The 11,656-nt window shown below is 39.7% G+C and overlaps 1 long non-coding RNA gene across 1 annotated transcript; it reads left to right on the top strand.

Annotated features, from left to right (window-relative positions):
* Positions 1–702: 702 nt before the first annotated feature.
* LOC308385025 lies at positions 703–5,763 on the top strand. The gene is made up of 2 exons (XR_013969443.1): positions 703–842; positions 925–5,763. It is a non-coding gene; the product is annotated as an uncharacterized lncRNA (long non-coding RNA).
* Positions 5,764–11,656: the final 5,893 nt, after the last annotated feature.

Below are 11,656 nucleotides of genomic sequence, written 5' to 3'. Positions count from 1 at the left end.
AATTTAACCTTTTTAGTTTAAATTCTCTGTCTGTGAATTTACCATGTGTGTGTCATTCACTACCTTGTGTTGCTCACAGAGATTACTGTGAGAAAGAGTGTATACACCTGCGCAGCGCTAACATTTACATTTCTTTTTACAGCAGATGGTTAATCATGTGATTTGTAAAGGATTCAGCACAGACAGACAAGTGACGATTGAACAGATGTGCAGTGGTTACAGAATAGTTACATGGAGCTCATTATCTGACCACACTGTTGGGCTCATGGTGAGTGACAAACTTAAGTAAAGTCACTGATTACAATGTGGAATGACGTTGAGATGTTAAATAATTTGGAACAAATTATGGGAAAAAGTAGGAGTTCAATGAGTTTAGAATAAACCTGCAATAATACTTGTCTCTGTGATGCTGAATACTTTATTACTCTTATGATCTATAGTTGGTTGCAAATGTGAAGTTGTTTTATCTTTAAGACTTTGTCTTCTAGGATACAGGAGCTGGGAGCTAAACAAGCTGAACATTTAAGTGCTGATTAATTACACAGGGTTACAGCTTGGAGTGAAGCTGCTCCAAGGGACAAACCCTGGAGATTGTTTTAGGGAGACTGTGCAACACTCTTGTACATGTCTCATTGGGGAGTTGACACATGGCGAAAGCCGTGTGGCGAGAGGAGTGTCATTTTTTCAATTTGTAGATGTCGTGAGGTGTCATGACGAGAAGGAGTGGCTGAGAGGATCGCCCACAAAATGGAACCTGAGGGAGCGTGCCAAGCTCCAAAAAGTGACAGCGCAGAGGTGGTCCAGCGATGGACTTGTGGTTCTGTGAACAGCACAAATGCCAGGTGACTGTAAAATAACTAACAGCACTTTTTCCACAAGTGAAGCCAGTAACTTACTATCCTAAATGAAGGAAACGGTTTCCAGGGCCTAATCCGTGGATCGACTTCCTTCGAGGCGTGGACGTCTATCAGCAGAGAATGTACCTTCACCTATCAGCAGAGAATGTCCCTTAGTCTGTAACACAGTCAAATATATTCTCAAGTAATATTCAAGCATGCCATTCAGCGTGTTAGTACGAGCTCGGGAGCAGCTTGGGAGAACAAGAAAACAGAGACTGCTTCAGGTTGTCTTCCCAAATTGACTCAACTTTATTCACAAGTACAACAGTTTATATAGAGGGTAAAATTCATGAGACAGCAGATTATCAGTTTAAACCAGTACAGACCAAGATAAGGCAGCGTCTTCCTGCCCTTGGGTGAAGAAGCATCCTTTGTGTAGTTTATTAGTTCAGATACAATTGTGATTATCTCAGCGACATATTTTCAAGGCACAAAACAAAGAGTTCTTACACTAGTGAAATCTGAAACAAACCATTTGGCCTCAACAGGCGTCTCCTAAAAGATTAAGAAACTAATGTAGCTGAGGGAGTGATCTCTGTGGTATTTCAACCTTGTACCAGCCTGTGATTCTCACACATCAATTCTTGGGTCAAAGAGAAAAATAACTAAAACAAAGGGGCCTTATTGAATGACAGAGTTTTCCTGCATAATGTCACTATAAAACAATATCCAGTAAATGCTCCCATGGTACTAAAATACCTAACACTAAAAGATTAGCTCTAGTTGCTCGTGCTTTACCTCCATGCGTGAGATCAGTATGTGCAGCAGCTTAAGCTGTACGATGTTTCAGGAAATAGTTTATTTCACCTTTTGACATTGTTAGTTCCAGAAGAGGTAGATGTTTACTACTGCAGACTAAACTTACATTTCTGTCACCTACAAGACACTTGTCTTTAACCCTTTAAGACCTACCATAGAACCAAGTCCGCCAGAGCTTATATTATATTTTTACATGGTGTGGTGCCATTTTTGGGAGCATTTCAAGTTGCTATACATCAATACAACCATTATAGCCCAGATTTTAATAATATGTATTCATTAAGTGCATAGTAATTACATAAATTGCAAAAAAGTGCAATAAACTACAAAAAAATTGAAAATCGTTTTTGCTTTTTTAACATATATTTGTAGTTAGAGAAATTTAAGAGGCTTATCCCTCAAAACTGTAAATACAAAAAAGTTGCACAAAATAGTTTCCCACCACAGGAAATTTATTTTGAGTTTCTTCATAGTTTTATTTTTGAAATACACCAATTTTTATACACTGCAGGAAAAACGAAAATAAATATTATACTGAAAATTTGCAAAAAAGCAGCATATGCATCAAAATAAACTATTTCCAGCAGTGCAATATGAGTCCTAAGCATCCCAGAAATGACACAGAAAGTCATAAAGTCAAAGATAACTTTTAAAAAGAGCAGTATATGCCCTGAGGCCCTGATGGTAAAAAAGACTACATTTCCGTGAAAATGACGTCACTTCCGGTTTCGGGCAGGTAATGGCGGAAATGCAAAAGTTCGCGCTGACGTCTATTCCAACTTAGGAAGTGTTATGAACAGCTGATCGGATCGGCAAAGCGTGTTTCTGGAACATTATGTTTTTGTTGCTGCAAGCGCTTTTTATGCAGTTTTTGCAAAGTTTTATGTGGAAGGAAACCGTGACCTAGGACAAGCTGATGGCATAAGATGTAAGTACAACTCCTCCGGTTTCATATGAAAAAAAAATTTTTGCGCTAGCTTACGTGGTTGCAGAGCTACTGGGATTTAAAAATAGTTACGCAAAACAGAGCGTGCCCACTCCGATCGGCACTAAAGGGTTAATGTTACTGTTACTCTCACAACCACACATATTACCATAAAGTGGTGCACAATTCTGAATCTGTCCAACCCTTTTTGCCAACGGAGGAGGGCACTTCTCATGAGTGTAGAGAGCGCGAGGAGAAGAAGTGTAAGCTGAGGGATGACTTAATAGATGTGCCACTCGTTGAGGGAAAGGTTTGGTTTGTTGATGATTTGAGTTTTACAACAGCAGAGGGACAGACTAGAACACGTTTTACTGTAGCAGACAGTGAGAGAGAGTTATCTGTGTAGGACAACTAGCATGTTTCATATTTGCTTGAGCAGCAGAGATGCTAGCTTTAACGGAAGCGTGTAAAGCTGTAGAGAGACAATATACACTGATAGGCAGTATACATTTGCTACCGTACATTTCTTTGTAGTGCAGTGAGTGAGACGAGGTGTGACAACCTCTACAGGGAAACCTGCAGGACACACCAAACTCTTGCAAAATCTGCTGGAGGCAGCGTTATTAACCAGTGGAATTGCCGTTTGTAAATGTGCAGCACACATGTGAGGGAAAGATCCAGTTGCATTAGGGAAAGTTTTTGCAGATAAGATCACAAAAGAGGCAGCTGTAGTTAAACATGGTGTTAACCTTTTATCAGTACAACATCAGCAGACATGCAGGCCCACTCACCTACAGCAGGAAAACAGTTGTGACTTACAGAGGGAGCAAGCTTGCAGGATGATGTTTTTTATCTGTGTGATAAACCAGTACTGCCTAATAATTTGTATAAGACTGCTGCTATTTTGAGCCATTGGCTATACCATGTCTCAAACAGGAGGGAGATGAGCAGTAGTTTATACTCACTCTAGGATTATTAAATACTTTAAAAAAAACCTTTTTGCAGCAGAGAGAACTAATGGAACAGTAAAGTTAAGATTTAGGAAGACAGGCAGGACATGGTTAGACTGTATAGAATTAAGTACATGAGGATTACTCCAACAGAGAATGGTCTGACTCTTTGAGATTACACATGTTAGAGCATTTAGAGTTCTAGTCTTCTGTAGTGATGATAGAAAAGCAGAAGAGAGAGCATATTAGCAGAATAGATGCTTGAAAATGTTTAAAAGTAAAGTAGTCATGAGAACAAATGATCTGCCAGATGATTCTGTTTCTCCGCAGGAGCAGAGCCTGAAGTCTGGAGATTGGATGATGATAAGGCCATGGAGAGGAAGTGCTGGTCCAGTCCATGGTGGGAAGGTCCATATCGGATGCTGCTGACGACGACCACAGCAGTGAAGATTGCTGGAAGGAACACTTGGATATATCAAGCGCACTGCAAGAAGGTGACACACATCCAGGCCAGCTCGGAGTAAGTGGCAGGAAGACCGGGAACAAAGGGGGGGGAAAGCCTCCAGGGCCCCTCGTCTCAATCCGGTGAAGAAACCAACTGAGCCACAGGTACTCATCAGAATGGCTGGGAATGTGCTGTGCATCTTCTTGTGCCTGTGGACCCTGAGTGGGATGACAGGGAACGCACTGGAACAGAGCAAACCACACCAAGTGCCGCATGGGTTTTCAACAACTACTGGTGGCAGTTTAAGAACACAACCGCTCACATAAACAACGAGACCAATGGTTATGCTTGTGATGCCACTGGCTACACATTCTTCTAGACTGTGGCCCTATAGCATCGCTGAGAGCGAGACAGTTTGTTTGGTTGCTTTAGCAACACATCCAGGAACACTGCCAACTTTTCAACTGCTCTGAACCTGAATGGAAGGTTGATTCACCAGTAGCTGGGAAGGTGAACTACTCTGGTGAGACAGACCTGCTCGTCTGACTCATAGAATATGACTTGTTGCAGGACATTATACAGTTAAACGAACTGGAAACAGGCCAATTGCCTATGTGTATGAAGGACAATGGATTAGCCCAAGTTGGAGATTAACCATGGAACATGGCAACATCACCTATTCTTTTGTCTTCTGCAAGAAGGATGTAAACAGAGAAGCCTTTTGTCTACATTTACATCATGAACACTTGAGGTTTTGAGCCAAGAAGATCAAAACAGCTTGATCCAATTTCCTTTACAAAGCTTTTTCTGTTGTGACAACAGGACAGGAGAAGAGTTGTAAATGCAGATAATTCACCGGTTGACTCTAACCCCCACAGGATGCCTACAGTGAGAAGATTTGGGGGGACGATAGGAGTCATAAAGAAGGGTGTTGACTTGCTGCAGCTTTGAAGTTAGCTGAGAGCCACATGGACAAACAATAAAGTCAACTGATGCATTTAAATACCTATGTCTGTATACAGTTGGATTGTAGTGACATATGATTTTTGAGAATGATGATTCTTCTTGTTTGACCTTTGACATTCAGTTGTGTACTTTTGCACGACAGGAGAAGATCTGCCACAAGGCTGGATAGCTTGGTTACCGTCTGGTCCTTGGTGGCATCTTCTTTTGAAAATATTAATTCCTGTTTTTGGACTGTTGATACTGATTTGCTTATGTATAGGATGTAGTTTATTGTGTATGAATGAAATCTACACTGACACTGTCTAAACAAAGGGTGCATAAGTTGAAATTTAAGAACAATGACAAAAAGGAGGGAAATGTTAAGTCTAATTGTTGAATGTTGCCATTGTGTTTCTTAAATTTGTACAGTCTTAGTTTAAGCAGTAGGATCAAAGCCATCCCTTTGATCCTGACCACCTCTCCAGCCACTCTGTGCTGGGGGAGGTTTTATTGTAGATACATCCTATCTGAAAGATCTGTTTCTTTTGATGTAAGCTTCCTGCGTTTATGACCCTTTGGTCAGCAGGAGGTCTGACACACACACACACACACACACATTCTCACATAACACACACACACACACACACACACACACACACACACACACACACATTTACACACAGTCCTTGTCTATGTAACCAAAGGGGGTTGCAAGGGGAGGTGTTTTGTAAACTATTGTTTGAAATTGTCAATAAAAGGCAGCGAGAGGAGGCCACCATTGGGGTCATTGTCGTGCGGGACACAGATGAGAGGCCTCCCTTGCGCAAGTAATGGATCGATCGACTGTCTTGTTTTCTTCATGATGAATAAGTCTCTAGAATTAGCGGGGTTTGTGGAAACACAGACCCAACAGTGACTCTGGATGAAACCTGGCACACAGGTACAGTAGGTGTCCCAGAGGAGGAATCTGTTGAAAGTTGGACCTCAACTACTCAGGATGATTTTTAATGAATTTCTGAAAATTGACATAATTCTATTGTATTGACTGTATTAGATTGAATAGAAGTTTCCATTAATTTCTGTGGAATCTTACAGTGAATCTGGCTGAAACTTGGCACACAGGTACTGTAGGTGTCCTAGAGGAGGGATGTGTTGAAAGTTGGACCTCAACTACTCAGGATGATTTTTAATGAATTTTTGGAAATTGACATAATTCTATTGTATTGACTGTATTGAATTGTATATAAATGTCCTTTAATTTCTGAGGAATTTTACAGTGAATCTGGATGAAACTTGGCACACAGGTACAGTAGGTGTCCCAGAGGAGGGTTATGTTGAAAGTTGGACCTCAACTATTCTGGATGATTTTTAATGAATTTTTGAAATAGACATAATTGTAGTGTATTGACTGTATTGCACTGAATATGAGTTTACTGTGATTTCTGAGTAATGTTACAGTAAATCTGGGTAAAACCTGGCCCAGAGGTAAAGTAGGTGTCCGAGAAGAGGATTGTGTTGAAAGCTTGGCATCAACTTTTAAGAATGATTTTTAATGAATTTTTGAATATGCAACCAGACTGTCACGATGTCTGTATTGGGCTGTTCCATTGTAATTTGTGCGTGTGCGCGAGTCTAGGCTTTCAATCAGGATATAAAGCGAAAAGGCGCTACCGTAAAGACTGGTGTAAAAGCGCAAGGAAATTTAGGAGGCGGCTGGCTTGACCGCGGCTCACAAATGACGGCTCACTTTACCGCGGTGTTTTTTTCCAGATCACACGCTGCACTGCCGTGCTGCGCCGTCTTTTTCACCGACATTTATGTATTTGCGCGTGCGCAGTGTGTGAAGCTGCGGTGACACCCTCACGACGTTTGATGATCGGGAGCTGGTCGTGAGGTGTTAATCGCTTCTCGTTACCCCACGTATACTACACGATGCACGACAGGCCAAATTCGGGCCGATCACCAAAACTGTCGCATGACTGAAAACACGGCTCAAAACGTGCCAAAAATCGTACAGTGTAAGCCCAGTAGGCAGAACTATATACTTATTTAGCCCTACTCCCTCAGGTTTACATCCTCATCATCTAAATTTGAACAACAAAAACGTATACAATGCCTTCAACTTAGAACATAACATCACATAAAAATAATTTTCTAATGTTCAACTAAAACTATATTTAGATTTGCTAATTTGCAGAAGAAAATAAACACCAGTTTGACTGCTGTCTTGGGTTAATTGCATTTTCTTCATTCTTATACTTATTTAAAATTTCTTTTTTGAGTTTTATTTTAAACTGGTTTATATCACTACTGACCTTTATTTCTTCTTCTAACTCATTCCAGAATTTAATTGGAGCATTTACCTATGCTCTACACAATAACTCATGTATGGTAATAGTAAAGCACAATATAACATACAATGTTTTCCTATCCAGAAATTGTTTTACTTTCCCCAAGACAGCAATGCCCTGTGCTTGTAATTGGCTAAAAATAACTTAGCCTACTGGTGAGAGGGACGTTGTTAGCTTTCCACATTCCAACACTTCAAAAGCTTCAGGAGCTTTCCGCTTAGCACAGCATCAGCACCACGGAAATACACGGGTACATCCGTAGACTCGAGACAGAATTCACAATGTGTTTTTGGGACTTTCAGGTGTATGGACCAATGTTTTATTTTCTGATCAAACCAGAAAGCTTTAATGAGCAGCTAGATTTGTCTCGCATTAACTGGCCGAGTTAACGCCAGTTAATGCAACATCGAAGCAGCTGGAATCCATAGATGTGCGTGTTCATGGAGCTTGCATTTTCACCTGCTGGACATCACTACCTGACAAGTTTAACTGTCTTCAGAACATTGCAGAGGCCTTATTGACAGTATTTGGCTCTACATATCTGTGTGAGCAGATTTTCTCTCACATGAAGAGTGTCCTCAGGTAGCCATCTGAACGCTGGACACTCAGAGACCTGTGTCTCTGAGTGGGAGACCAGACATCACATTAACATGTGTATCCCTGTATTAACAAACATTCCATATTGGCCCAGTTTATTTTTCTTATCATTGTTGTGAGGAGACCATAAATAGCTTTGTCATTATTCCATACAACACTTTGAGCATAAACGTCCAGATGGGAGATGTGGACAGGAGGGTGTCCGCCAGATCTTGAAGTGTCTGACCGTTTCTCACATTCTTATAGCTTCAGCCCCCCCCCCATTTGTATTTTCTGTTGTTCATTTACAGTTCATATGCTGTTATGGACTTCTTGTTATGGATAAAAAGTGTCTTTTTTTGTTTCAAAATAGCTGATAACTATTCACTGATAGCTTCCAACATCTGCGAACAAATATAATTCTATAAAGTGGTTCTATATAGTGTGTAACTGTTAATATAGAGTGTTATTAAATTTATTGCTAATGCAATTATATGGCACATTGACTTCTGAGGAAATTTAAGATGGCACTCGTCATCAGAAAGGTTGCCTACCCCTGGTATATATTAATCAGTATCTGTATGTGGAAAGGGAAAGAAAGAATTTCGTTGCACAGAGAAATGCCTTTTTTTTTTCTTTGGACACATGACAAAAAAAAAAAACTAGAATCTTCAATCTTGCAACAACTCACTTTCTCTTTCGCTGGATGCCACATCTATCCAGGTGAGTGGCTAGGGCTGCATTCATGACCTATAGTCATGAATGCTGCCCTAGCCACTCACTTTTATTCACCTCTCCTACTCACCTCTTTAAACCTGTAACCAAAGTCTCTCTTGTTTCTTGTCATAGTTTCGACATAAAATGTATTCTGACACCTGTTACAGTGACCTGGACGTTTTCCTTCAGTCTATTGACTAAGTGTTTTGTGTTAATTAATATTATCCTATGTTTTAATTTTTCTGGTTATGTCTTTTGTTAAGATTTGCTAGTTAGGTTTTGGTTTTTGTGTTCCCTCTATACCGTGTCAGTATCGTGTCTCTGGGTCTGTGTCTGTAGTTTCAGCCAGTGTGCTTCCTGTTAGAAAATCTGGTGGTACAAAAGTTAAATTTATATAGCGGTTGTATTGTTAAGCTTTGGGCATCTGCATAGATGTTTTTTTTTTTTTAAATTAAAATAAAATTAAAAACTAGCTTGTATGGTGGGCAGGGGCGGAGCGTGGGGGTGGCTTACTGGGCTTAAGCCCGGGTTGTTTTGTCAGAAGCCCGGGGTCTTTTGGAGTGTAATTTTTTCATAGTTAGATGCCTGGCTGACAACTGTATAAAACAAAAAGTACACACAATATTCGAAGCACATAGTGCACACTGTGGGAATTTACGACTGTGCGTGAATCCCCCCTGATATTGGTATGATCCGAGCTCAGGCACTAAGCGACTGAGCGAGGGGGCGGGGCAGCTGCTGCCTGTGAGTGCTCTGTTGGAGAAACGGAGCCAGCCATACTAAGGAGAGCTTAAGTTTGACCAGGTACCAAAGCAAATCATTCGTACCGTACAAATAATGTAAATATGACGGTGAATCACGAAAGATTGATATCAAACTGATCACTTGACCCATATTACGTTACTTGCTGTTCAAGTGAATCAACAAATGGCGAAATGAAAAGCCGAACAATGCTATTTTGTTACAGAGTCTTAGCTTATGTGTGTTTATTTCATATTTTCAGTTCTTACCCTCCCCGACTAAATCGGTTTCAGTTATGTAGTGAAATATAAGAATGGACATTCGAGGGTTCTTTCAAAGAAAAAACTCTGGTAAATGTTATTTTATATGTTATGTTTTGTATGTTGTTCAGTATATTTCTATGCAAAACGAGGGATTTCAGTACACAGCAGGACATTCACATTTCTAACCAGACATTTACACTTTAGGGAGAAAACATAAAACATTTTTACTGTACAACATCAATTTAGATTAAACTTTTGTTTTAGATAAATATTGAAATATCTTTTGAATTAGTTAAATGTCAGAATAAAGAGAGACAGCTGTCTATTTTTTATCACTTTGATCAAATTTAGGAGTACATGTACACTAAGTTTATTGTTAATTAATAAGAAAACTCCAGACGATTCCATTCTGAGCTGAAGAAGCTTCTGATAGGTTAGTAGAGTCCATGTGAGTAAATTGGTGGAAATGGGGAAAATCAAGAGATGTCAACCAAAACACCAGAAAAAGAACTGTGGAGCTCCATAAGTGTGGCTCAATTTTGAATACAATTTGGTGCCATTTGCAATTAAGAAATACAGACAATTTCTCTCTTTACTCTTAAAGTTAACAAATATGTTTTTTATATTTATCAATCTAAAAAAATAAACATTTAGTCTGATTTGATGTTACAATTAAAAAAGTGTTTGTTTTGATCTGAAGAGTATGTAAATATCTGTATATTTGATGATTGTCAGCACAAAGAGAGAGAGAGGAACAGAGAGGGAGATGGAGAATGAGGACAGAACAGAGATGAACAAGAGCAGGTGAGACACACATGTTAGTCAAATGGTTGCTTACTAAAAGTATCACTGTATCATAGGTACTCATGTATCTCGTACCTAGTGTTTCTTTTTAGGTTTGCTATTTTTCAAATTCTATATTTATTAAGTTATGCAGGCTTGTTTGCACAACAAGGCTAAATAATTATATAAACTTTTCTCAATCTAAATAGTGGACTTTGGTAGAATTAAAAAATAAGTGTAGTGCAGGTCTATGATGACTTTTAGTGCTACTATCATCTAGTTTTGATTCTTGTTCTGTCTTGGTTAAGTCCTCAGTAGTCCTGATTTTGAACTGTTGTAGTCCTGTTTTAATTCCGGATCAGTTCTGGGTCTGGTTGAATTGGGGTTTAGTCCTCGTGTCTTGATACAACTCCGACTTTGTTCTGCCTTGCTGCTCAATTAAAAAACTAGTTTAAGGTGTCCTGCATATGAGATATATATTTTTCGCTATATGAAGTCATTCTTTTTTGAACAAAACTCAAAACAGAGCCTATTAATCTTTCAGTCATTTCTAACCCCCCCCCCCAAAAAAAAATCCCACATGCATACTACCCTTTAGGGCTAAGCCCCGGGTGTTTCAAATGTCTGGCTCCACCTCTGATGGTGGGTCAAGCAGGGTTTTTTCATGTATTGCTGCTTACATACAACCAATTTTGATTTTTGTGAATTAACCTTTTTGTGATATGTGATATGAACAAAGACCAAACGGCACAATTTATTAAAATGAGAGGAGGAAATGATCACCTCTTCAGTGGGGTGCAGAATTTGGCCACTGTGGCATGGAGGTACAAGAATAATTCAATTTACACATCACATTCATATAGGTACGGTTTTATTAACCCTCGTGCCGTACAGAACCTGTGATGTCCAGACGGTATTCGTCTTGTGTTCTGCTGTGAAAACTTTTGGATTTAGGGATTAACATGGTTGCCATGGTTTTCTCTCTTTTCTTATTTGTTGTGTGTGATCAGGACAATTCTGGAGAAGATGGGCCAGCAGGGGAAAGTCACCCAAAACAAAAAATACAAAGTACGTATGTGTGTGTGAGGAGAAATTTGTTAGAAGGCAAAGAAACTCACAACTCAGATATCTATTTTTTACATGCGCATGGGCGGTCACTGCTCAACAGATGTGACACAGAAAAACCGCCCAGGGCATTCAGAACATCCTTTATTTATACTTCAAGCAAGTTTCCACAGCAGTAGGAGTGGCATGTATGGAACTGATAATTTTTCCTTAAAAGGAGAAAACCTTTCGCTTATC

The sequence above is a fragment of the Rhamphochromis sp. 'chilingali' genome (assembly GCF_963969265.1).
Source record: "Rhamphochromis sp. 'chilingali' genome assembly, chromosome: 1".
Taxonomy (NCBI): Eukaryota; Metazoa; Chordata; class Actinopteri; order Cichliformes; family Cichlidae; genus Rhamphochromis; species Rhamphochromis sp. 'chilingali'.
Note: the sequence above shows the minus strand (reverse complement) of the source record. Positions and strands in the feature narration are given on the sequence as shown.